General features: G+C 36.3%; 1 protein-coding gene and 1 pseudogene across 10 annotated transcripts in view; both read right to left on the reverse strand.

The window, feature by feature from the left end:
• MCTP1 (multiple C2 and transmembrane domain containing 1) overlaps positions 1-24,603 on the reverse strand; it is a 557,626-nt gene that overhangs the window by 461,771 nt on the left and 71,252 nt on the right. Inside the window, exon 1 of one of the 10 annotated variants that reach the window (XM_059916789.1) lies at positions 2,121-2,165. The exons of the other annotated variants lie outside the window; for them this stretch is intronic. The gene's annotated coding sequence lies outside the window, so the exon portion shown is untranslated. Of the gene's footprint in view, positions 1-2,120; positions 2,166-24,603 lie in introns of those variants that run through there. 10 annotated transcript variants of the gene reach the window in all.
• LOC132362058 (E3 ubiquitin-protein ligase RNF19B-like) overlaps positions 1-24,603 on the reverse strand; it is a 41,170-nt pseudogene that overhangs the window by 7,405 nt on the left and 9,162 nt on the right.

Genomic DNA, 24,603 nt, shown 5'->3' on the forward strand with positions numbered 1-24,603 from the left:
AAGGTTGCAGGATACAAGATTAATATACAAATGTCAACTGCTTTCCTATTTACTAACGATGAATAAGTGTAATTTGCAATTAAAAACAGTACCATTTATATTAACACCCTCCAAAATAAAATACTAAGGTATAAATCTCGCAAAGTAGGTGTAAGATCTATATGAGGAAAACTACAAAACTCTGATGAATAAAATCAAAGAAGAACTAAATAAATGGAGAAATATTCCATGTTCATGGATAGGAAGACTCAATAGTATCAAAATGTCAGTTCTTCCCAACTTCAGCTATAAATTCAATGCAGTCCCAATCACAGTCCCAGCAAGTTATTTTGTGGATATTAACAAACTGATTCTGAAGTTTATATGGAGAGGCAAGAGACCTGGGAATAGCCAACACAATATTGAAGGAAAAGAACAAAGTTGGAAGACTGATGCTACTCAACTTCAAGACTTACTATAAAGCTACAGTAATCAGTATAGTGTGATGTTGGTGAAAGAATAGACAAATAGATCAATGGAACAGAATAGAGAACGCAGAAATAGAACCACATATACAGTCAACTGATCTTTGACAAAGGAGCAAAGGCAATATAATGGACTGTTGGGAAAATTAATAGTCTTGTTCAGGCTTCAGAGGCAACAATAGGCCTTTGACTAAACAAAGACCCTGAAAGAAGCTACATACTGAACTGCTGGACTACGTGCAGGTCAGCCAAAATGGTGCTAGCAAGTCTTGGGAACCAACAGATAAGGAAGGGAGTAAGTCACGGAACTTCCTGGGCCTTGGGAATCTGGCCAGTTCCCGGGATCAGTGAACACCTTGAGACTTATGACTAAAGTATCAAAGCATTTATGATAATAGCCAGAGCTGCATATTTGCACGTAAGCTGATGATTATGAGCTCGCAGCTTGGCGTTAAAAACAGGACTCCTTTGGGCGACACTCTGAAGTCTCACCCGTGGGGTGGACACACTGTCCGGGACCTTCCAATTGGGATTCCAGATTGCTGTTCCAGGGACTTCCCAGCATTGCTTGTATCTGGATGTAGGTGTTTCCCCAATTGGTGATGTATGCGCTTTTATCTATATCTATCTACCTATCTATCTATATATTTATATTGCTTGTTCTCCCAACTTGGTGATGCAAATTCTCCCAGGTTGGTGATGTTGCTTGTTTTCCCAATTTGGTGACGTTGTTAGTTCTCCCAAAATTGGTGATGTATGTACATTTATTTCTCTCTCTCTGTATATATACATATTACTTGTCCTTATATTGTAACTTACTACTTATATAATAAATTTCCTTATTTCTTGCTCATTAAAGTGTGGAGTGGTTATTTTGCTGGTGAATCTCTGAACCTGAATCTGAAAGTAAGTCTTTCAGCAAAACATGGACAAAGATAGTCTTTTCAACAAATGATGCTGGAACAACTGGACATCCACATGCAAAAAAAAATTAATCTAGACATAGACTTTACATCCTTCATAAAAATTAACTCAAAATGGGTTATAGACCTAAATGTAAAATGCAAAACTCTAAAACTCCTGGAAGATAACAAAGGAAAAAACCTGGATAACCTTGGGTATGGTGATGACTTTTTAGGTAAAACATCAAAGATACAATTCATGAAAGAAATAATTGATAAGCTGGCTTTCATTAAAATTTTAAAATTCTGCTCTTTAAAAAACAATGTCAAGACAATAAGAAGACAAGCCACAGACTGGGAGAAAATATTTGCAAAAAAGACATCTGATAAAGACTATTATCCAAAATATATAAAGAACTCTTAAAACTCAACAATAAAGCACACAATATTTTTAAATGGGCCAAAGACCTTAACAGACTCCTCACCAAAGAAGATATACAGATGGAAAATAAGCAAATAAAGGAAATGCAAATTAAAACAACAATCAGATACCAGATACATCTATTAGAATGACCAAAATCTGGAACACTGACAATACCAAGTTCTGGCAAGGATATAGAGTAACAGAAATTTTCATACATTGCTGGTAGGAATGCAAAAACAATACAGCCACTTTGGAAGACAGTTTGGCAGTTTCTTACAAAACCAAACACTCCTACCATACGATCCAGCAATCATGATCCTTGATACTTACCCAAAGAGGTGACAACTTAAGTCCACACAAAAACTTGTACACAGATGTTTACAGCAGCTTTATTCATAACAGCCAGAACATTGAAGCAACCAAGATGCCCTTCAGTAGATGAACTGATAAATAAACTGTGGCACATCCAGACAATGGATGGGTAGAGGCTGGAAGACAATGGAATGTTATTTCATTAAAATATTATTTAGTGATAAAATTATATGAGCTATCAAGCCATGAAAAGACATGGAAGAACTTTAAATGCATGTTACTAACTGAAAGAAGTCAATCTGAAAAGGCTACATATTGTATGATTCCAACTATCCGATATTCCAGAAGAGGCAAAACTATGGAGATAGAAAGTGGTTGCCAGGGGTTGGGAGGGATGAATACGTGGAGCACAGAGGATTTTTAGGGCCATGAAAATACTCTGTATATTATAATGGTGGATGTATGTCATTATGCATATGTCCAAATCCATAGAACGTACACCACCAAGCATGAATCCTACCATAAACTATGGACTTTGAGAGATTATGATGTGTCAGTATAGGTTTGTCAAGCTTAACAAATGTAACCACGCTGGTGGGGGATGTTGATGATGGAGGAGGCTTTCCATAGGTGGGGTAGGGAATACAGGTATGCCCCGCTTTTCCGAAGTCCACTTTATGGCTTTTATGAGAGACCTACATTAGTACCCGTTTTCATTAACTGAAAGAAACCCAAAGAGGATTTTTGCTTTTACCAAAAAAGGCAAAAAGCAAAATTAGCACTCAGCCTTTGTTCTGCAGTGAGGTGTTACAAAGGCAGCTTGCACCCTGAGCAGCGAAAGTGGTACCTCCAAGCTCCTTCCCTGGGAACTACTCAGCATCTCAACGTCAAGCCACCATAGCTTTGAACTGTGTCTGTGAGCATCTGTGTTTTATTTTGATTTATTTTGTGCATCCATCCAAAAAGATGTGTCTTAAGGTAACTGCTTCTTGGCTTTAGGACATTTCAGTTTAGAAAGGGTTTTATGGGAACACTCTACTTCCAGATAGTGGGGGAAACCTGATGGAAAATCTCTGTACCTTCCACTCAAATTTGCTGTGAACCTAAAACTGTTCTTAAAAACAAAAGTACAAAAGGGCATAAAATGAAAATGAAGAGTGTTTCTCCCCACCACCTACTCCAGTTTCAATGCCCAGAAACTGTGAACACAAAGTTTCTTTATTACTGTTTTTTCCTAATTTTTCTAATAGTTAGTTGAAGATATTGCTATTTTGTGTTCTAGCACCTGGAATTAGGATGAAAAATCTGATTCATATTTCTAACATTGCTTTGTAGGTAACCCATTTGTTTTCACTGGAAACTTTTCAGATTTTCTCTTATGGAGGGATGGGATTTCCCCTAGAAAGTATTCAAATTATTTTCTCCTAGGATTTTTTTTTTCATTTATCTTACTTGACATACTTACCAGACTTTTTCAATATTAAGAAATAACCTTTCTTAAGCCTGAAGAAATTTTCTTCTACTATGTCTTTGATTATTTCCTGTGTTTCACTGCCCCCTTTCTCTGCTTTGGAATCCAGAGCTAATATTCAGTTAGCATCAATTCTGACTGGATAGCCTCCATTTGATCAGTCTATGCCTATGCCGTATCAGTGGTTAAATATCTTGAATGGTACCTCCAACTAGATTTATTCCTGGGGACCTTAAAGACTTTCACTCTCATATTTTCCAGTTCTGTGGTATGTTCCTGTAATGGATTGAATTGTGGACCCCAAAAGATATGTCCATCTCAAACCTCAGAATATAACCTTATTTGGCAAAAGGGTCTTTGAAGATGTAATTAAAGTAAGGATCTCTAGATGGGACCAACCTGGATTAGGGTGAGCCCTAAATTCAATGGCAAATCCTTAGAAGAGGAGAGAAATAGATACACTGGCACACAAGAGAAGGCCATGTGAAGATGGAGACAGAGATTGGAATGATGGATCTACAAGTCAGGGAACACCAAGGACTGCCAGCAGTCACCAGAAGCTAAGAGAGAAACATGGAACAGATTCTCCCTCAGAGCCTCCAGAAGAAACCAGCCCTGCTGATACCTTGATTTCGTACTTCCGGCCTCCAGAACTGTGAGAATATAAATCCTGTTATTTTAGCACCAAGTTTGTGGTAATTTGTTAAGGCAGTCCTAAGAAATTAACACAGTTTCCTTCACTTTATCTTCCAGATTCTTACTTTATTTTCAACTACAAGCATCTCATGATTTAGTCAACTCAAACTTTATTGCAATTTATTATTATATATTTAACTTCGCAGATTATTTTCTTAATTTTGATTGCTCATTTTCTCATATCATTTTTATATTAATTTATGGATGCAAAAAATTTAGAATCTTCCTGAAGATATTAATTTAAAAACTTTAATTTCTATTTTGTTCTTTTTTTGGTCTAGAATTCTCTCTCCTGGTTCATCTTTCATTTTGCTGGGTTTTCTCAAGTATCTGGTAATATTTTGCATCCATTTATGTTTATGAATCACAGACTATACTTGTTGGTATAAATAATAGGCTTACATTTCTTCTATGGTTTTATAAGTCTGTTTTCCCAGCTTGCCTACCCTTTGTGTGCATGCATGTCTGACATGTGCATATATGTTAGGGCAAAGGGAAGCGGACACATGTACTGAGGCTGCTATCTTGAACTAGAAGTCTGTATCAACTACTTCACATTATATTCTTTTAATTTCTCTAATTAAATAAATTCCTGCAGAATAGGGATTTCTGTTTTTATTTACTTTTCCTATAGAAATTATAAATGAGCATTTTAAAATTAATTGTATAAAGTAATTGGTGAGTTAGTAAGTAAATGAGTGAGTGAAAGAAAGCCAGCAAAATAAGTTAAAAGCTAACCTGCTCAAGTGAAGGCAAAACTCAATGCTTTCACTATTTGAAAAGTGGAAGAAGTGAATTGTGACTTAATATACAGGTAAGTAAAAATCATTAATCTTCAGTTTTCAATTAATATGCCATTTTAATGAAAAATTCATTTCACTGGATCAGATAGCTCACAATGTCTTTTCTATTGCAGAATATTCAATATTTATCATTTTAGATCTTGTATGTTCAGGACACATTTTTATTAGATTTTTGCAAACGCATGGATTACTAACTATGCAGACAGATGTGCATCAGTTTGTACTTTGAAAATGATTACTAACTATGCAGACAGATGTGCATCAGTTTGTACTTTGAAAATGTACTTTGAAAATGTATTATGCAAATTCACTGTGCAAGTTTTGTGCCTTAAAATCAGTCCCACAGCAGGTTAAATGGAATGATCTGTGAGGGCTCTGATCTTAGTGCCTTGAATTAATAATTGGATATTTTCCAAATTGAAAAAACCTTTTTAAAAGTGACTCAGTAAGTCAATTTCTTCCATTCCTTTATGACTTATAACCCTAAAGACAGAAGTGGAAAGAGGGAAAGGATCAGCTTTGTTGACTGGAGACATTTAAGCTGGTCTTAGAGGATATGAGGGTATTCACCAGATACGAGAGAAAAGAAAGGGCACTCCAGGCAGAGGAAGCAAAGAAACCCTCAGCTAACTAGGATTAAAACATCTTCACCATGATAAAGGGCATCTATGAAAAACCCACAGCCAGCATCATACTTAATGGTGAAAGTTTGAATACTTTCCCCTAAGATTAGGAACAAGCAAGAATGTCTTCTTCACTTCTATTCAACATTGCACTGGAGATTCTTTCCAGAACAATTAACAAGAAAATAAAAAGCATCCAGATTGGAAAGGAAGAAGTAAAACAATCTCAATTTGCAGATGACATGATCTTAAACATACAAAATCCTAAGGAACTCACTACAAAACTATTAGGAAAAATAAGTTTAGCAAGGTTCCAGGATACAAAATTAATACATAAAAAAATCAATTGTGTATAGAGTAGCAATGAACAAACTGAAAATGAAATTAATAAAACAATTCCATTTACAATAGCATCAAAAAGAATTTTAAAACTTAGGAATAAAATTACAAAATAAGTGCAAAATTATATTCTGAAAACTATACAACATTCTCAAAAGAAATTAAAAAGACCTAAATAAATGAAAAGATATTATTCATGGATCAGAAGGCTTAATATTGTTAAAATGGCAATACTCCCCAAATTTATCTATAGATTCAATACCATTTCTATCAGAGTCCCAGTTAGCATCTTTGCAACATTTGGTAAGCTAATCCTAAAATTAATATGGAAATCCAAAGAAATCAGAATATCCAAAACAATTTTGAAAAAAGAGGAAACTTGTAGCACTCACACTTCCTAATTTCAAAACTTTTCTACAAAGACACAGTAATCAAGACAGTGTGATACTATTATGAGGGTAGAAATAAAGATGAATGGAATAGAGTTGAGAGTCTAGAAATAAACCCTCACAATTATGGTCAGTTAATTTTTGACAAGGGTGCCAAGAAAATTTAAAGGAGAAAAAATAGTCTGTTCAGTAAGTGGTGCTGGGACAACTAGATATCCACATACAGAAGAATGAAATTTTACCCTTATCTCACAAAATGATACAAAAATTAAGTTGAAGTGGATCAAATTCCTAAATGCAAGAGGTAAACCATAAAACTCTTAGAAGAAAACATAGGTGTAAATCTTCATGATCTCATATTAGGAATAGTTTCTTAGATAGAACATCAAAAGCATAAGCAACAAAAGAAAAAATAATTGTACTTCATCAAATTTTAAATCATTTGTGTTTCAAAAGATACCATCGAGAAAGTGAAAAGATAACCCACAGAACAGGAAAAACATTCACAAATCATATGTTTGATATGGAACTTGTGTCTAGAATACATTAAAAAAACTCTTACAATTCAATAATAAAAACTAAATAATAAAAAGACAAGTGTGCCAATTAAAAATAGGTAAAGGATCTGAACAGACATTTCTCTAAAGAAGATATACAAATGGCCAATAAGCACATGAAAAGATGCTCAACATCATATCCAACAGGGAAATGCAAATCAAAGCCACAAGTAAATACCATTTCACACCACCAAGATGGCTATAATCAAGAAGACAGATGATACCAAGTGTTGGCAATGATGTGAGAAATTGGAATCCATACATTACCGGTGGGAATGCAAAATAGTGCATCAACTTTGGATAACAGTCTGGGAACTCCTTGAAAGTTTAAACACAGAGTTACCATATGACCCAGCAATTCCACTTCTAGTTATACACCCAAGAGAAATGAAAACATAAGTACAAATAAACACAAATGTTGACAGAATCATTATTCATAAGAGCCAAAAAGTGAAAACTCCATTAATTAATAAATCAATAAATAAAATGTGTTATATCCATATATGGGAATATTATTTTGCAATAAAAATAAGGTACTGATACATGCTGAAACATGGATGAACCTTGAAAGTGTTATGCTAAGTGAAAGAAGCTAGAAACAAAACACTACATATTGTATCATTCCATTTGTACGAAATGTTCAGAACAGGAAAATCTATACTGACAGAATGTGGATTAGTGGTTGCCTAGGACTCAGGAGATTGGAAGGAAATGGAGACTTAGTGGTAAGGGATATGGAATTTATTTGTGGGGGGGGGGGTGATGAAAATGTTCCCAAATTGTGATGACAGCTGGACAACTCTATGCGTATACTAAAACCATTGAATTATACATTGAAAATGAGTGAATTTTATCGTATGTGAATTATATCTCAATGAAGCTGTTTTAAGAAAAAAACAATTTTAAAGAATCCCTAACCACTCAGAATCATGGAATTTCAGAGATAAAAGGACATTTACAGCTTTTGTTTTATAGATTTTTTTAAAAAGACAACTGGAGAGTTTTGTATTAGATCACAGAACTTGAAGAGTATCTACACTTAAAATTTAATTATTTCATGTATTAAATGTTGATATATATGTGATTTCAGAAATCGGTTTATCAATATTACTTTTACCATAGCTCATGAGCTTGATTGCCCCACAAGGACATCCCACTAATTCTCATGTATAATATGACCAAAGTGGAATTTTTTATTTTCCCCATTGTCTTCCAATATTCCCAACTTTAGCTAATAGCGTCACCATTTTCCAAGTTACTAAGTCAAAATATTGAGGGGAAAATTTTTGACTCCTTTCTTTCTCCCTTTTCCCCTTCCCAGGTCAATCAGCCATCAAACCCCAGCCATATTATTCAGAAATCCATTCTCACTGTGATCTTCTCATTGTTGCCCATTGTCTCTGAACTACCGGTAGCCTGCCAAGAAATATCTCCATGTGCCAGGCCCCTCCTTCCCTCCCTCTGTCTCCTTCTCACCTACATCCTTCCTACTGTCATCAGTTACTGTCCTTAAAGATAACTCTTCTACACAAAAGCCTTCAGAGAATCCCCATAATTCACAGAATGAAGTCCAGATTCCTCAGCACAGCCTTCAACCCCTTCCATTGTCTGGTCTAAATTTACTCTTTAAGGCTCCACCTAAAAAATGGATTATTTGATATTTCCAAACATACCTAAGACTGATCAATGGCTACGCTTTAACTCATGCTAGGCCACCTCACTGCCAACCCTGGAATGTTCCCACCCCCGTCCTAATTATCTTTCAAGGCCTTGTTTAAACATTATTCCCTCTAGGAACCTCTTTTTAATATCATCTCTACTCCAAAGCCTCAGTCAAAATTAATGCTATCTTTCTTAATAGTTCTATTTCATTTTACCTCTCTTATCCATTTTATACATACTTACTCATATTATTGATAGTCAACAAATATAGGCATTTACCCTGCTAAATTACAATCTCCCATTTTTTTTTATTACACACAGCTCTTAGCATATAAATGCTGCACAAGTGTTTATTGAATTGTCGCATCACCACATTTAACTTAAAAAATAAAAAATATTATACTGATAGGTAGTATATAATATTATACAACATAAAATTGACTCTGGAAAAAAAAAAAAAAAGTGTACTTTTTACCTTTCTTGCCAGATACAATGCCTAGTGTAGTACAAGTTATAAGGAAGTAAACATATTTAATAGAAATTCTTAAGGTTATATTACAGTTAATAAAACAAACAATAAAATAGTTTTATCTCTTTCTTTTTTTATTACAGCACACACATACACAAAAAGATGTAGCCATCTTTGTTCTATATTTAGATCCTCATATAATCAGAATGAAGTCTATAAGGAGTACACAAGGGTGAGGGAGTAGCTTGAGGGGGTAAAAGAAAACCAGTATGATGTTTCTATTTAAAGTTCCTAACCATGACCCTCAGCTCTGATCAGCAGTATGACTTAGAAGCTTGACTCCGGCTGCTCAGTTTCCCTCAGTGACTTGCAACTTCTGTGTACTGAGGGCTACTTTCTAGTCCTGCCACAGACCCTATATACGTGAGTTTAAATTCTTCTATTTTTGCCACTTTGATGCTGCAAAATACTAAGGATTTTTCCAAAGAATAAAATGAGGTCAGAAAAAAATAGTTGTGCTAAGCTAATTTCTCCCTTTGCCAAAAGAGCTCAAGAAAATATATTCACAGTGGATGAAAATGAGAGAGCATAAAATATCAAACAGGAACATCCTGTCCTGTAAATGCTTGACTCTCCAATGTAAATAAATTCAGTTTATACCAGTTTGGAGAGAGGAAGGACTAACTGCCATCAGTTTGAGGCCACTTGGAGAATCAAAACCCTCTGTTATATCAAATGATATTACAAAGTATTACCATATAAAAAGTGAAAAAACTCTTTGTGTTACTCTTCTCATTAAGTAATCAAATTTATGGATTTCTGAGATATCACTGGCATTAATTCCACAAATTTCCTTTGAATCAATGACCACCTCAATTATCTCTACTAATAACTCGCCACCAGAGAAAAATTAACTCTCCAAGGAAGTAATTTACACTAGATTATCTATTGTACATTTCACAGCAGAGTTTTCTTTGAATTACATGGAGTTCATTGGCTTGGGATTACCTTTAGAGCTTTTGTCAGAGAAATAATATATTATTCATCTATTTGTCCACTTTCCAAATAACGTATAACATAAACATATAACAAACTGCATTGCTATATAGTAATTTTCTCATGTGTAATAATTTTTAATCTTCACATGGAAAACCAACATCACTTTCCTATTAAAAATAAATCTAAATACCCATCTTTATCTTTTATAAATTTCTCTCAATGCAAAGCAAATAGCTAGAATATCTGCTCTCTAATAAAAAAATAGATTTTCTTGGGTGCATAATTAATTCTCTCAACAAAACACATTAATTTTTTTTTAGGGTTATTTCAGAACACTTAAAACTAAAGAAAATAAAAATGATAAAATAGAGTGAAAATAATGAGCTAACATTGGTAAAATTTTATTTCATATATTACTCCTAAGGGAGATAATTATCACACAATAATTTATGTCTAGTAAATTACAATAAATTTTAATAAAATACCTGAAACTCTCCAATAAAGTTCTTTCAAGTTTTAAAAGCATAACTTAATACAAATGAGTAATGCGATTTATCTGTTATCTCTAAGAAAAAAGACTTATAATAATATAGATTAAAGATGAAAGCTGATCTCTCCCCAGATGAGATAACTGTCCCCTGTTCTCAAAGCAAACAGACTAAACAACTAATTCCTATAATCAAATAACTCATTCACATTACATGCAAAGGGACATCACACATATCTTTTAATACAAAGTTAGAACCCCTATGGCATAAAACTAATTATCAACAGTTCATCCCTCTAGGTTGCAGAAAACAGACTGGATTCATGTATAAAACACTGGAACTACAACCTGAGAACCACTTGTAATATAAAATTGATGATTCTTGTAAAGCCACCAAATCTGATGCTTGCTAGTGTTCGCTAGCAAAATAATTTTCAAGTAGTCAGCTTTCCAGACATTCATCCTCTCTCTGCCTCTCTTTTGAAAAAAAATACTTGGAAAACAAAAAATAAATTCAGTATAAACAATCAAAAATAAATGTACCCAGACACGGGAAATAACTTCTCTACATGCTATTTCTAAGTCCTTCTAATGGATATTCCTTTTCTGATTCCACAGTCACCTGAGTGAATTTTCACTGAGAAGTTGACAGTTTACACTAATCACACTACCATGGACCACTTCACTATGCAGAGTTTTCCCAGGATAATTGGTGGATTGGGCAGAGGTTGGACATGAAGTGCCTGAAGCAAAGCCTGGTTTGTAGCAGCTGCTCAATGATTCATCATCCCTCATTAGCAAAACAAGCAGAGGACAGTTGGGGGAGGGGAAATAAAAGGGTTTTGTGAGTAAAGAGGATTTCTTCCTGTTTCTTGAATTCCCATCTACTCAATACTTCTCATGCCCTCACACATTCCCCATCTCCCTGAGCTGTGGCCTCCAGATGCTCTTTGCCCAGTCCAAAGGACCTGGGTAGCCCTGAGTCCTTTCCTTATCCTGCCTCATTTCTTTTTTTCTCCCCCCAAAATAAAGCTCCACTAATATGTTAAGGGGTAAAACACTGGAGGCTTGCATCCATTCACCCTACTCTTTATAACCTCACCTTTCCAAGGCCTCTGAGTCAGACACAGGTACAGGTTAGCATAGACAATATACAAGCCCTCCAAAGGAATATCTTCTAAATTAATCAGAATTCAAAACAAGTCCTTTCCTTCTAAACATCTTTATTCCTATTAGAGAGGACTTCCATAAGATGAAAACACACCAAATAAAATTATATGACTGATGCTTCTGACACTTGCTATGGTCTGCCAACCTTCATTCTTCGTCTCAGGCAGCTGCTTAAACTGAGCGGTGGTAGCTATACCTTTGCCTGTAATCAGTGCTTGCTTTGCAGCATCCCTGGATTCACTTTGATGAACCACTTAAGGTCAAGTTTGGCCCATTAGGTAATTCTCATCCAACAGATCAAGGAGGTGAATGTAATGTCTGTGGTAAGACCGGAAGTGTCACAATAGGGACCATGGATTTGTGGTCTTTTTACTAATCACACTGCTGAATGGCCCCTGTAGAACCTTCTGATTTTCCCAATAAAAATGTGGAAAATCCACTTATATCCTTCCTATCCTATGTTATTAGAAGTTCCATCACTGAATGAATTGTGATAATTAACTGGACTAATACATAAATAATAGTAGATTAAGACAATCTGCATTAACTTCAGAGATGACACGGACTTTCATTTTTAAAAAGACTTCACTATCAACCCTACAATTTTCAGAAATGAGTAATGATGCTCACCATGCAAGAATAAGATGGTTGGAATGTGGTTGCACCAATTCTTACGCTGTCATTTAAAAAGATATAATGTATTAAGAGTGCCTCCCTTTTTAATGTAATCTCATCCCTCCAATAGGGATATATAGGAATATTATTCAAATATATTTCTGTCCTTGTCCTTGTTAGACATAACTGATAACAAGAAAGAGAAATCTATACATACCAGTCTAAGAAAATTTACTGAAGGGACACTGTAGGTATTATGGAAGGAAAGGTGAAGTCAAGCCAAACCTGAGAAATGGAAAATTTGATGTCTTTGGAATGATGATGCCTTACCCTGTACTTTTCACCATGCAAAATAGCTTCCTCTGATTATTCTGGGATTATGGCCTCCCCTCCCCTTCATCACTTAGATCTGGTTGTCAGTGACCCCATTTCCACAAGAGCAAATATATTTGGCTCAAATCATCTGCTGTGAATGAGCTTCCTCTGACTCTATGAAAAAAGACATGTCTGGAGGAACCAACATGGCAGCTTAGGCCTGACCCACCAGCAGGAGCTATGGGCCATTCCCAGGAGTGTTGGTGAGTAGGGCATAATTCAATGTAATTTGATTCTGCAAACATATGAGTACTTCCTATGTTCTAGGAAGGCGATGAAATGTAAATAACCCTAAAAACTTAGAAAATTCAAAGTAGCCGCAAAGAAGGTGGTCTATAGAAATGAAGAATGCATATTAAATAGCTATTGACAGAGACTACACTTAGATAGGAGTTTCTTTTTCAGATCTTAAGGATTAGAGCTTCCCTTGGACTATAATTTGGATTGCTTCATGCTTCTCCATAATGCTATACAACAATCAGATCTGAGTATCTGACTTAGTTCTCCCCATCCATTCTACTTTTTAAAGAAATAGCTATAAGATTTTCCAAATACCTCAGCTCAAGCATGTCTAATTTCCTAATAGTTTCTTTGCCCATAACCATAATCACACTCATATGTATTATAATCATTTCCATCTTGGGGCTTTTATCCCTTCTTTCCTTCTGCTTAGAATTTCCATGCTCTTCTCCAAATTATAGTTAAACTGCAAGACTCATCTTTAAGTCTCACCTCCTCCACGAGACCCTCCCTGATCAATCCAATTAACTGATATCTTAGTTCTCATTTGTTAAATATCGTGTAAATGGAAATACAGAAAAATGAATAGATCTGAGAATTACATGAGGTAACATTAATGATGAATATTTGTAACAGACTAACTTCCTACCCTTTCCATCTTCCTTCCTAAGAGAATAGCAATTTGGGGAGTGCAGGACAGTAATGTTCTCATATAGAAAACAATAACCAGCTTCTCTGGTAGAGACAAGATACTATGAAATACAGTTCTGGGCAATGAGATATAAGTTGATTGAGCAGTTCATCAAAAATGGAGTAAACTCATGTTGCCTTAGTTTTTGCCCTCCCTTTTTTTCTGCCTAGAATATGGATGTGATGTTGAAGATGGAGCAGCTATCTTGTAACCACAAGAAGACCACAAAGAAAAAGGCAAAAGATTCAGGACATAGACTCTGAAATCCTTGAGCTGGCAAAACCACCTACCTCCACATTAAATTTTTTAAATGTTTAAGCCACTGTTATATTTGGGGGGTGGGGGAAGAGGGGACAGTTTCTGTTATATGGAGAAAGCCCTTCTTATTTATATCCCTGATGGAATAGAGTAGGCCTAAGTAAGCACAAACTACCTGGATCTTTCCCTAAGTTAGTGGAGCTATTTGAATGTTCTTTCTATTATTTATTTTCAGAGTTATTTTATTAGAGAGTTGAGAAAGGGCAACTCGGATGCTAGTTAATTTCTCCACCATCAGACTTGCGCTTAAATAGGGTTTCTACCTCAGAATTCAAAGTCAAAGCTCAGGAGTGGTCTTATATACCCTTCCAGGGATATCAGATATCATAAAGAAAAATGGAAAGCAAGGCTTCAAGTCCAAGGCAATGGAACAGAGTCTTTGGCTCATAATAAAAATTAAAATTGCCTCAGATTTCACTTATTTCTCTTATTCTTCAACCAGTTCCCTCACTGGTGATTTTTCAAGGACAACTGAAGGATTCTTTGAAAAATGTTTGAGGCAAGTGACAGGGATAATCCCCTGTTCGTTTGCAGCCAAGGCCTCTCCTGGAGTCCAACCCGGCAGCACCTTCAGGGCACTTTAGTCCCAACTGCATCCAATCAACAACGACCATCTCTAACACCCCAAATTTTAACTTTTATATGCTCACAACATTTATTTGTAAATAAAGGAGGTCATACACTGAGAATTCCTCAACACCTTGACTACTATTAGCCTGTTTGCATTTTTAAAATCTAAAGAATCAAAAATCAAAACAAAAAAAACCACAAACAAAAACCTTTATACAACCTGAAGGGATAAAATTTGTGAAACAATTCAATACTTTCTTGATGTCTTTGAAATTTACTATTTCAAATAAATTTTAAATTAATGTATTTAATTTAATAGATTAATATTATATTAATTTAATGTAATTAATACATTTCTCAATTTGACAAAACAAGAGTTTACCTTCTTTGATTTAAATGGAAACAAATCACCAATAAATTAACTCTCTGATCTCTGGCATTTGTTGTAAACATTTTTTTTCACGTTACTCTAAGGGAGCCTATGACAGAGATTCCTTTTCCAATTAAAATTATATATACTAAATGTTATCTAAATAAAAGAGCTGTGACTTTGTCAATACCCTTGTGTCAATGTCCTTCCTATTCATAGATGTCTCCGTAAGGTTGTGCCAGCACAACTGGAGATACTGCTAGGTTGCCAGGAATTCTTGCTATGATATGTCTATAGGAAGTCTGGGCTTTGGTCCAAGAAACTAGAGTTGGGAAAGTCATTCCCTCCCTTTCCAGAAAATTCCTAAGAAACTACCCCATCCTGTCGGCCGTGCTTTTTCCACAGCTATCCATAATGATAATATTTTCTTGGCATTATTCCTGATATACTGTGTTCTACTGGCACTTCTCCAGCTCAGAGGAGAGTAAGGCTCCCAATCCTGACAAGTACTTGCTGGTACGACCCCACAGAAATGTCTACAAGAGTTTCTCCTAAAGCATTTAGAGGAAAATCCACCAGATGTCAAAATCCCACCAACATCACAGCACCCTCAAAAGTAGCCACTTACAAAAGACACAGGTTACACACACTGGGGAGTGAGATGGCAAATTATAATTTCTTATTATAAATACACTGTCATACCAAAGTGAGGAATTGCAGAGTTGTATTAAGCTGATGGATAATCTAGCAGCAAACAAACATATACTTATTGTCTTTTCAATCTAAGCTGTATAACTGTTCTCTCCTGTCTTGCATGCCAAGCTTTTCAAAGACTTCATTTCCAAATTAGTATCATTAGTAAAGTACAAGAGGGCAGCCAGTATCACCTCTCCTGAAGCTTTCTCTGGAAAAAAAAAAGTCAGCAAGGGCTTCCCTGGTGGCGCAGTGGTTGAGAGTCCGCCTGCCAATGCAGGGGACACGGGTTCGAGCCCTGGTCTGGGAGGATCCCACATGCCGCGGAGCAACTGGGCCCGGGAGCCACAACCGCTGAGCCTCCGCGTCTGGAGCCTGTGCTCCGCAACAAGAGAGGCCGCAATAGTGAGAGGCCCGCGCACCGCGATGAAGAGTGGCCCCCACTCGCCGCAACTGGAGAGAGCCCTTGAACAGAGATGAAGACCCAACACAGCCAAAAATAAATATAAAAAAAAAAAAAAAGTCAGCAAAAAAAGGGAGCAATTCAACTCTTTTCAGTTAGCATTTTTACTGACTACCCGAGGGGTACATGACTAGCAGATGCACAGGTTATTAGACAGCCTTAGTGGAACCCACAACTGAAGGTACGCACAGTAAAGATTTCAAGAAGCAACAAGATAAATTCACTTTCAAATAAGACCACAGACATAGGCTCACTGATGCCATCGCAAACTTTAAAAAACACTTATTACTCATCCATTCTAGCACATTCATATTTCCCGGTATTGTTTCCAAATATTCCTAGCATATTCTGTAAATAGCTTTTTATTCCTGGAATTTGCCATTGGCATTACTTTTTTAATTTGTTTGTAAATTTGCTTTCATCAGAGTTTTCAAGATTTTTCTTCCCCTAGAGGATGTCAAAATTTATCACAGCTAAATTTAGAAGGATAGTGGAACAGGTATACCCCCTCCTCAAAGCATTTTATATAATCACATTGAGGTTAGGTCAGAACAACAGATGGAATTTGGAGGTTCCACACTCTAACAATAGACAACTCCTTATATTTCTTCCGATAAGATAAAGGGGGGCCTTATTAGCACAGCTGGTCTTGGCCACAACTGCTTTCCTCTGGCAAATGGAACATGAGACCATAATCTTTGTTATTAAACTCTCATGATGTCAGATAATCTGCACTGTGATTAATTTCTATGGGGATAAGGAAGAGTTAACTGAGGAGTTCATAGGTATTGACCCTGAAGAAGTTCTGAGGCTTGGTAATAACACCAGAGGCGAGGTTTTACATGGAAACCTAGAAAAGCACTTACTAGTATACTAAATAATATGAGTAAAATAAATATCTTTTGTATTAACCACATTTAGTGAAGTGGTTTTACCAGGCAGTATTTAGATAATTGATGTGACCTGCTTGTATATTCAAGGCCTCAGAGCACATTTTGGGATTAAAACCAAGCTTACTACCAAACAGGAACACAAATGCAAAGAATATCCAGGACCCTGGGCCTCCTAATATTAGATGTGCCTCCTGGCGTTCTTACTCCTCTGATTGTGCAGGAACTGTGGAAACTGCGTAAGACACTTGAAATACTATTTAAATTTGCTAGAGGTCTGGAGAAGTTCTGCCTGTGGGCAAGATCATGGTGCATTCCAAGGCTGAACCTTAGACAAGGAGACCCAAATGGTGTCAGAAGAGAACAAGGACCCTTTGGAGTTTCTATTCCCCACAATAAGTTACACTGGACTGGGGTGGCAATGAGAGAAGAATTGAGAGGAAAAAAAGAGGAAGTAGGACTGCATGCATGGTAGGAGAGGCTGGAAGGAAAGATCCATACTTGATGGTAAGTCCACAGGGGCAGGGATTTGCGTGTTTTGTTCAATATTGCATACCCAGTTTGGGGGCACATAGTAAGTCAAATGAATGAATAAGTGAAAGAGTTGGTTAGGCTATTGGATCCATTTTCTTTATTTGATTTTTTAATCCATTATTTCCCAAAGCATGGTCCAGGATATCATTGTAGGTGGTAACAGTACATTACAAACCCTAACTCAGAGATTGATGAAGTTTTCCCTTTTTGATTTTCTAATAACAAGGAGAAAAATCTCAGTTTAGTGCTAGTAGGTCTTTAACATCTCTCTATTGTTGTTTTAACAGAACAAAGATGTTCTCAGGCACTGAGCCTCCAGGTAACATCATCTAACTAGAACTGTATACTTTTTTGATTTTTCATCCTATTAAATTTTATAGTTACCATCTATTTTAGAAGAGGATTTTTTCTGATTTGTGGTAGTAATATAATATTCTGTTTTAAAATAATTTATTTAAGTCCCTAAATTGCATTGATTTAAAAGCAAAACATTAGATAAATAATGAAGGTTGTGGGTATATAAGGCAAAAATGAGAGGATGATACTCAAATGAGTTAAATTTGGGAGGCTCTGTTCTAATCGCCTTGGGTTTCATGTGGGCCTTAGATCTCATTGCTGTTCTAACAACGGAGACTTAATGTCAACTTTGGATGGCCCTCCCAGCTGAGCCACGGGTCTAGAAGCCATTCTCTCAATGCACTGGATGAGCTATATAGGTCTAGAAGCCACTGCCTTGCCCAGCAGACCTGAGACAAAAGCCCATCAAACAAATCCACATGTATTCTTCAGTCTCCTGGTGAGCAACTTAAATGCAAATATTACAAAACTCCACTACCCAAAACATGCCATAAAGGTTATATTCTTATTGAGAGAGATGCCTGTAACTGTCCCTTCATATTTATTGGACTCTCTACCATTAAGCTAATTTATAAATAAATCCTAAGTTAATCAATTAATGAGTTTAAGAAATGAGAGAAAATACAAATTTAGAAGTCAAATGTCAGCTAGAAATCCTGTTAAACACCAGAAACTCTTTTGGATGATTATAACTTTACTTCCATAATAAATAACTGATAGATCTCAAACTAAATTCAGCAACAGCCTGCATTATCTAAACTGGGAGACCAAAGTTCTCAAACTAACTTGCAAAGATGGTATGAGTTGCTAACCGACGACATTTAACTTCTGCCATTCAAAACTATGGATAAAAAGGGGCTAAACCAGAGCTGAGGTTCCTTATGCATTTGCTAATAGTTATACCACTGGATAGTCAATAAAAATACTGATTAACTACAGAAGAGATTCATTGTTTTCTGTGTTTAACCAAGCACAACCAGACTGCCACAGAACAACACTATTAAAAAGTGAAATAATAAAATAAAATCCACACATTCAGTAAACAAGATGGATTCTCATTCTCCCCATTTTTACAAAGGATTCCTTGGTCTGCAGGCCTCTAGAAGCATGCATAAACATTGACACTACCATAATTTAAAAGGAAGAGAGACAATATGGAGAATTTATCATCCTTAATAATTCTTTATCATCCTTAATAATTCATTTTACCTGATTCTTTTGTGTCTCTGTCTTCCTCTAATTTTATTGGCTTTTTGCCACTTCGCAGTAATTAAGACTTAGACATTGGGACCAAGAGGGAACTGGAAGAAAAGTAAAATGCATTCATCAGTCTAACCCAATCACTCCCACCTCTCAGGTCATTATACAACCATGAGGCACTACTGCAACAACTTCCTTAATGGCTCAGAACAACAAGAACATCTAATAACAGACATGCGTAAACTCTAGAACCACTGAAATATTCCCTTTTACCTAAAATGTGATACTAATGTTGAAATGCTTTCTAACTGTAAAATTCTTTACCTCACAGGGGTGCCATTGTTTAATACAATAACTTTATAAATATACTTTGAGTTTCCTGGAAAAGTGACGTGTAAATAAAGCATTATTGCCATAACATCTCCCTTAATGATCTAGAAGAGGCAGTAAATAGCAAGCTGATGGATTCGCAGATGGTACTAAATTGAGAAGTGTTGCAAACATCAGTAAATGCAGGAAAAATTATGCAAAAAAGACCTAACATTTAAATACAAGCAAAACATTTTTAACTTTATGGGGAAAAGAAAATAACATCTTTTAGTGTGCTCAAGATACGCTGTCCAGCATAGATGTTACAACCAGCACTTAAAAACATGCAAGCCAGAATCATTCTCAATTCTTCGAAATCAACTAACATGACAACCTGCTTTGAAGGGGGGCTGGCAGTCACATAAACATAAAGCTTACAATAGACAGGGGTGAATACCTATGATTTCATTAGAAACTGCCAATGAGAAGTTCAGGTTTTTATGTTTATAACTTTGAAAGAATACAAAGTTCCATTTAGGAAGCTTATCCCAAGTAAATGTGTTTCATCCTCAGCATTTTTATAAGCCTAAATTTGTCTCCCATTTAGGCAGAGCCATCTGTCTGGGAAGATTTTTGGATACGGACCAAAACAGAAATAATGGGTCTTAGGAGGGCTGTGCTCGGGGTTGCAGGTGGCTTCGAGTTTGTCCTCTACTTCCCATGGTGACTAATGGGGTACATCTGAAACATGTGGTTAGAAATACCATCTGCAATCGTGGTGACAGAATAAAGTAGACACCAACACCACGCTTCCATCTTCTATGCTCCAAACTGTGCCTTTTGGAAAATTTAGACCCACTTTTAATATCAAAAACACTTTAATATCAAAATATATTTATCTCCCCTTGGCTCCCAATACACCTGTTGGTTGTTTGATTTGCTCAGGTGTTAGACAACAGTTGCTGAATATAAAGTCTTGATGAACTCAGTATAGGCTCTCTTTTTTTTTTTTTTTCTTTTTCAGGAGTCAGGTCCATCCACCTTTTCTACCCAACTGAGTTCTCTGATCACTGAGTCTGACACATGAGGTCTTATTGTAAGACCGGCTTTCAATGCTGTTGTTGATCTGAGTACGTTACATTGAACTTTATTATCCTGAGGAATTTATTTACACAGAAAATCATCTTACAAGTGATCAAAAAGAAAAATAATTTGAGGTCTCTGTCAAGGTTAACTTCAGTATCCCTGGACCCTAAAAGGGGATCTAAATCCAGTCACTGAAAATACGGTGATTAAACACAATAGTTTATTTCTCTCCATCAAAAAAAAGAAAAAGACGAGAGGTCATCAAGCCAGGTCTAGTATGGCATCCCACGATGTCAGGCACCCAGCTTCCATCCACTTTGTTGCTTTGCCATCTTCAGCAGGCAGTTTCTACCTCACAGGTCAAGATGGTTGCTTGATTCTAACTGTCCAACCTGCAGCCCACGGACCAAGAGTTAGTCGTATGGCCATGTCTTCTTGAAAGCTGACTGGAAAATAAGGTCTTTACTCCAGACATGCCCATGCCAGGTAAAAATTAGAAGTTCTAGTATGTCTATTACTGAATAAGAAAGAGAGAATAGATTCTGAAGGATGACTAGTTTAAATTAAGAATCGTATTTTATAATCTAACTTGTAAGAAATGTCTTTGGCTGAAGGTGTGTTTTTATACAACTGGCTGATAGAGTGACATCATTTCTTTAAATGTGCAGGTGTTGTCATCTTAAAGCAACAGTTTCCCTTTTCATAGATCAATGAACAAAGGAAGAAAGTTTAAAAAAAAAAAGCCTTCAATAATATTCAGGAAGATTAGAGGTGCTATAGAACCAAAGGGCCCTTTTTGAATAACCAGAGCCTGCTGTTTAATGATGATGATACAACAAATAATGCCAGCAGTGATAATGACTATGATAGATAGAAAACTAGAAAAACATCAGTGCAGAAGACTTTCAGCTTGTCTCTGGACCCCTAGCCCATAGAGGCCACTAGGCCCCTCTAGGTGGCTCAAGGTTCCTTTGGATCCTACTTTAATTTACTCTGAAACACACCCGTGAGATGAGAGATGGAAAGCATTACAATATGAAGGTCACTTTATAGAACTGTGGACTCCATTTTCAAAATAAAATAACAAAATGGAAAAAAAAGAATCGTATTGTAACATTCAAAACTTCGTCATTTTAAAGATTCTTTTAATATTAGTCTTTGGTTAACAAAATAAATATTAATTCTTGACTCTATTCAACACAGTTTCTTTGAGCTTGGTACCTGAATAAAATTTCCTATTTTTTCTCAACTTTTAAAGAATTCAGTTTTACAGAGTGTTGTATCGCAGGGATTTCTTTGTTTCTATTATTATAAGATGCAAGGGGAAATGAAAAGTGTTTATGAGATGATAAAAGGTAAACTTGAAGCTTTCCCTTTTTCTACTAAGGCCTTTACTTTTTCTTAAAGGTAGAATTTTAGGACTAGCAAAAATAATCACTTTAGTAAAGCCCATTTTAAATATTTTTGTCACAGCAAACAGTTTTATGTACCCCTCTTCATATTTTAAAAGTATGTAATTAATAAACATTCGGTGTGTTTTTTTAATACATCCCATCACATCATATGACCAACTATTCATTTAACCCTTCTTTAAGAGGAAGTGAACCAGCTACTTTTTAACTAGCAAGTGGCTCATTGTTAGTTATAATTGTTAACCAGGGACAATAACAATTGTATTAGTTACTATTTAATTGTTGATGATTACACAAGTCTCTCTTTCGTATTTCTAGAAGCTGAAAAAATATTGCAATAATAGAAAGTCTAAACTCAGAAAAAAATAACTAGCAGACTTAAGTGAAAGGAATGTCAAACACTGCGATACTCAGAAGGAATTTTCTTCAGGTTTAACAGCAGAAAATTGCAGTTCCTCCTAAAAATTAAGTTGATCCTAACTGTAAGGTTCACTTCTAAAGTCTCTAAGCCATTCCCTTTACTTTTCCTAAAAACAATGTAGTTGTGAATTTTTAAAGATCCTATCAAACATTTATGATCCACTTGAATAGAAACATTTTTGTTTTTCTAGGTTTTTTTCATAGTAAACAATGAGGCTAATTGAAAATATTTCTTAAAAATATATCTAAATTGAAGGAAATCATGTGTAAACTTCAAGAAATACAATACAAATAGAGGAACATCTGGTCTTTAACAACATGAGAAATGTAATGGCGCTGGTGAAGTAAGTAAGCATCAGCTACCAGAAAGCACGTTATGGAACTTCCCTCCAATCACAGAGGACCCCAGAAAAACCATGTAACTTCTGGGCTGTAGGGAGGTGAGCCACTCCTGCCTGGGGTGAGGTTTCTATGTTACGCAGCAGCTACTCACACCCCTGAGAGATGGGAATTAGTCTTGCAGACATCTTCCTGATAAAACCAAAAGAACTTTCAAGATTCTTTCTCGACTTGTCAAGCTCTATGGGACTATTTAGATCCAGCTATTAAGCAAATAATGCATAGTACTCTGAGGCATCCAAAGAATCAGTCTACAGTCCAATTTCTCTGCATTTGAACAACTGTCTAAAACCAATTCCAACCAAGGAGTCAAGGACCCTGAATCAACACAATTTTAGGTGCACGCAGATTGACCTAAATGAAGGCATGAGCCTTACTCTGCTTCTGAGAAAGCAGAAGAATGAGTTAAATGCATTTTTTTCTTAATCCTTTACCCAGAGTTACTGTTTCTAGTGTCCAAAGAGTGTGCCCCTTTACATTGAAAAGCAATGACTGTTTAAAAGGTGGGCAACTTCCAAACAGTGCTCCACAACTTTTCATTGTGCTTTTCAGTGCTCACAGGAATAAAATTTATTAACAACTTACGTCACTTATGCTAATTCTCTTTCTCTTTCTCTCACAGATGTATGTGCACGTGTGTGCACACACACACACACACACCCAAAACTCCCTCCTCCTGCACAGTTCAGTGACACTGAAAAGCTGTAATTGTTCAAAGACAGAAAATTCTGTGTCTCCAGATGCCAACCTAAAATCAGGATATAAAGCTTTTCCCTACTTCCTACGTAATAGGAACTAGCAAAGAGTGCAGTCTTTGACTTCAGTTTTAATTCTAGTTCTGTGCAACTTTGGGCATAAAGCTTAACCTCTCTGAACTTCCATTCCCCTAGCCTTAAAATTAGGATAACGCCTAACTCACATGCATGTGAGTTAAGGACTAAATGCAGTATCTTCAGGAGCCTATCACACAGTATCTAGCACATAATATGACTTCAATGATACAAGTTTCTTTCCACTGTTCATGTGTGAAGCAAGATTCTCGGCACCATTGTAAACTCTGGGGTGAGCATTTCTTTGAACACTTAGGGAGAAACCAAGCAACCGAATTAAACAGAGTGTTGAAGTTAAACTACTAAATCATATCATCTGCTCTTTTTTTTCCGAAATCTATTTGAAAAGCAAACCACACAGGCATTTCAGAAGTGACCAACACTTACGAAGCAAAATCAAAGTTGTCAACTCACTCACTATGGATAAAGAAACCTAATACTTTGTACAGCCCTGAACAGCAGTATCTTTAACAATCCGGACAAATATTGTTCCTGTTCAAGCCCCATAGCAGAGATAAAAGTGCCTGGAAATTTCTGTCTCCCCAGGAGCAGCCCTTAACCCAGTGCCCAAGGGATGAGGGATTATGGTCATACCAGCTCCCCTGCCCTGGTCTGGACACCTCCAGGGTGTGGCCTGTGGTGTCTCCAGGGCCCGCCTGCAAGACTGAGTCAGCTGCCCTCCTGAGATTTTGTTTAATATCATGTCCTTGCTGGGCTTGCTTCCTTTCTGGTCCTGCTTTCCCAATCTCCTACGAGCTTTCCTGAGCAAACTTCCTAATAAGTCACATTCATAGGAATGAATCCTCTCAAGATCAGCTTCTCGGGAACCCAAGCTAAAATAGGCACCCATCCTGGGACACCTCTGGGCTAAAACAGGGGGGCTGTGCCCATTCACTCAAGGGCATGATGATAACTATCTAGGGACAGATATGAACAATCCAGGGAGAGAGAACTGAGAGATCGGCTGTCCTCACTCACATGTGGTAAGACCCATAACTGACCCATACCTGCATTTACTCTGTGCCAGGCACAGCTATCAGTGTTTTATACACATTAACCCATTT

Source organism: Balaenoptera ricei, chromosome 3, assembly GCF_028023285.1.
Source record: "Balaenoptera ricei isolate mBalRic1 chromosome 3, mBalRic1.hap2, whole genome shotgun sequence".
Classification (NCBI taxonomy): Eukaryota; Metazoa; Chordata; class Mammalia; order Artiodactyla; family Balaenopteridae; genus Balaenoptera; species Balaenoptera ricei.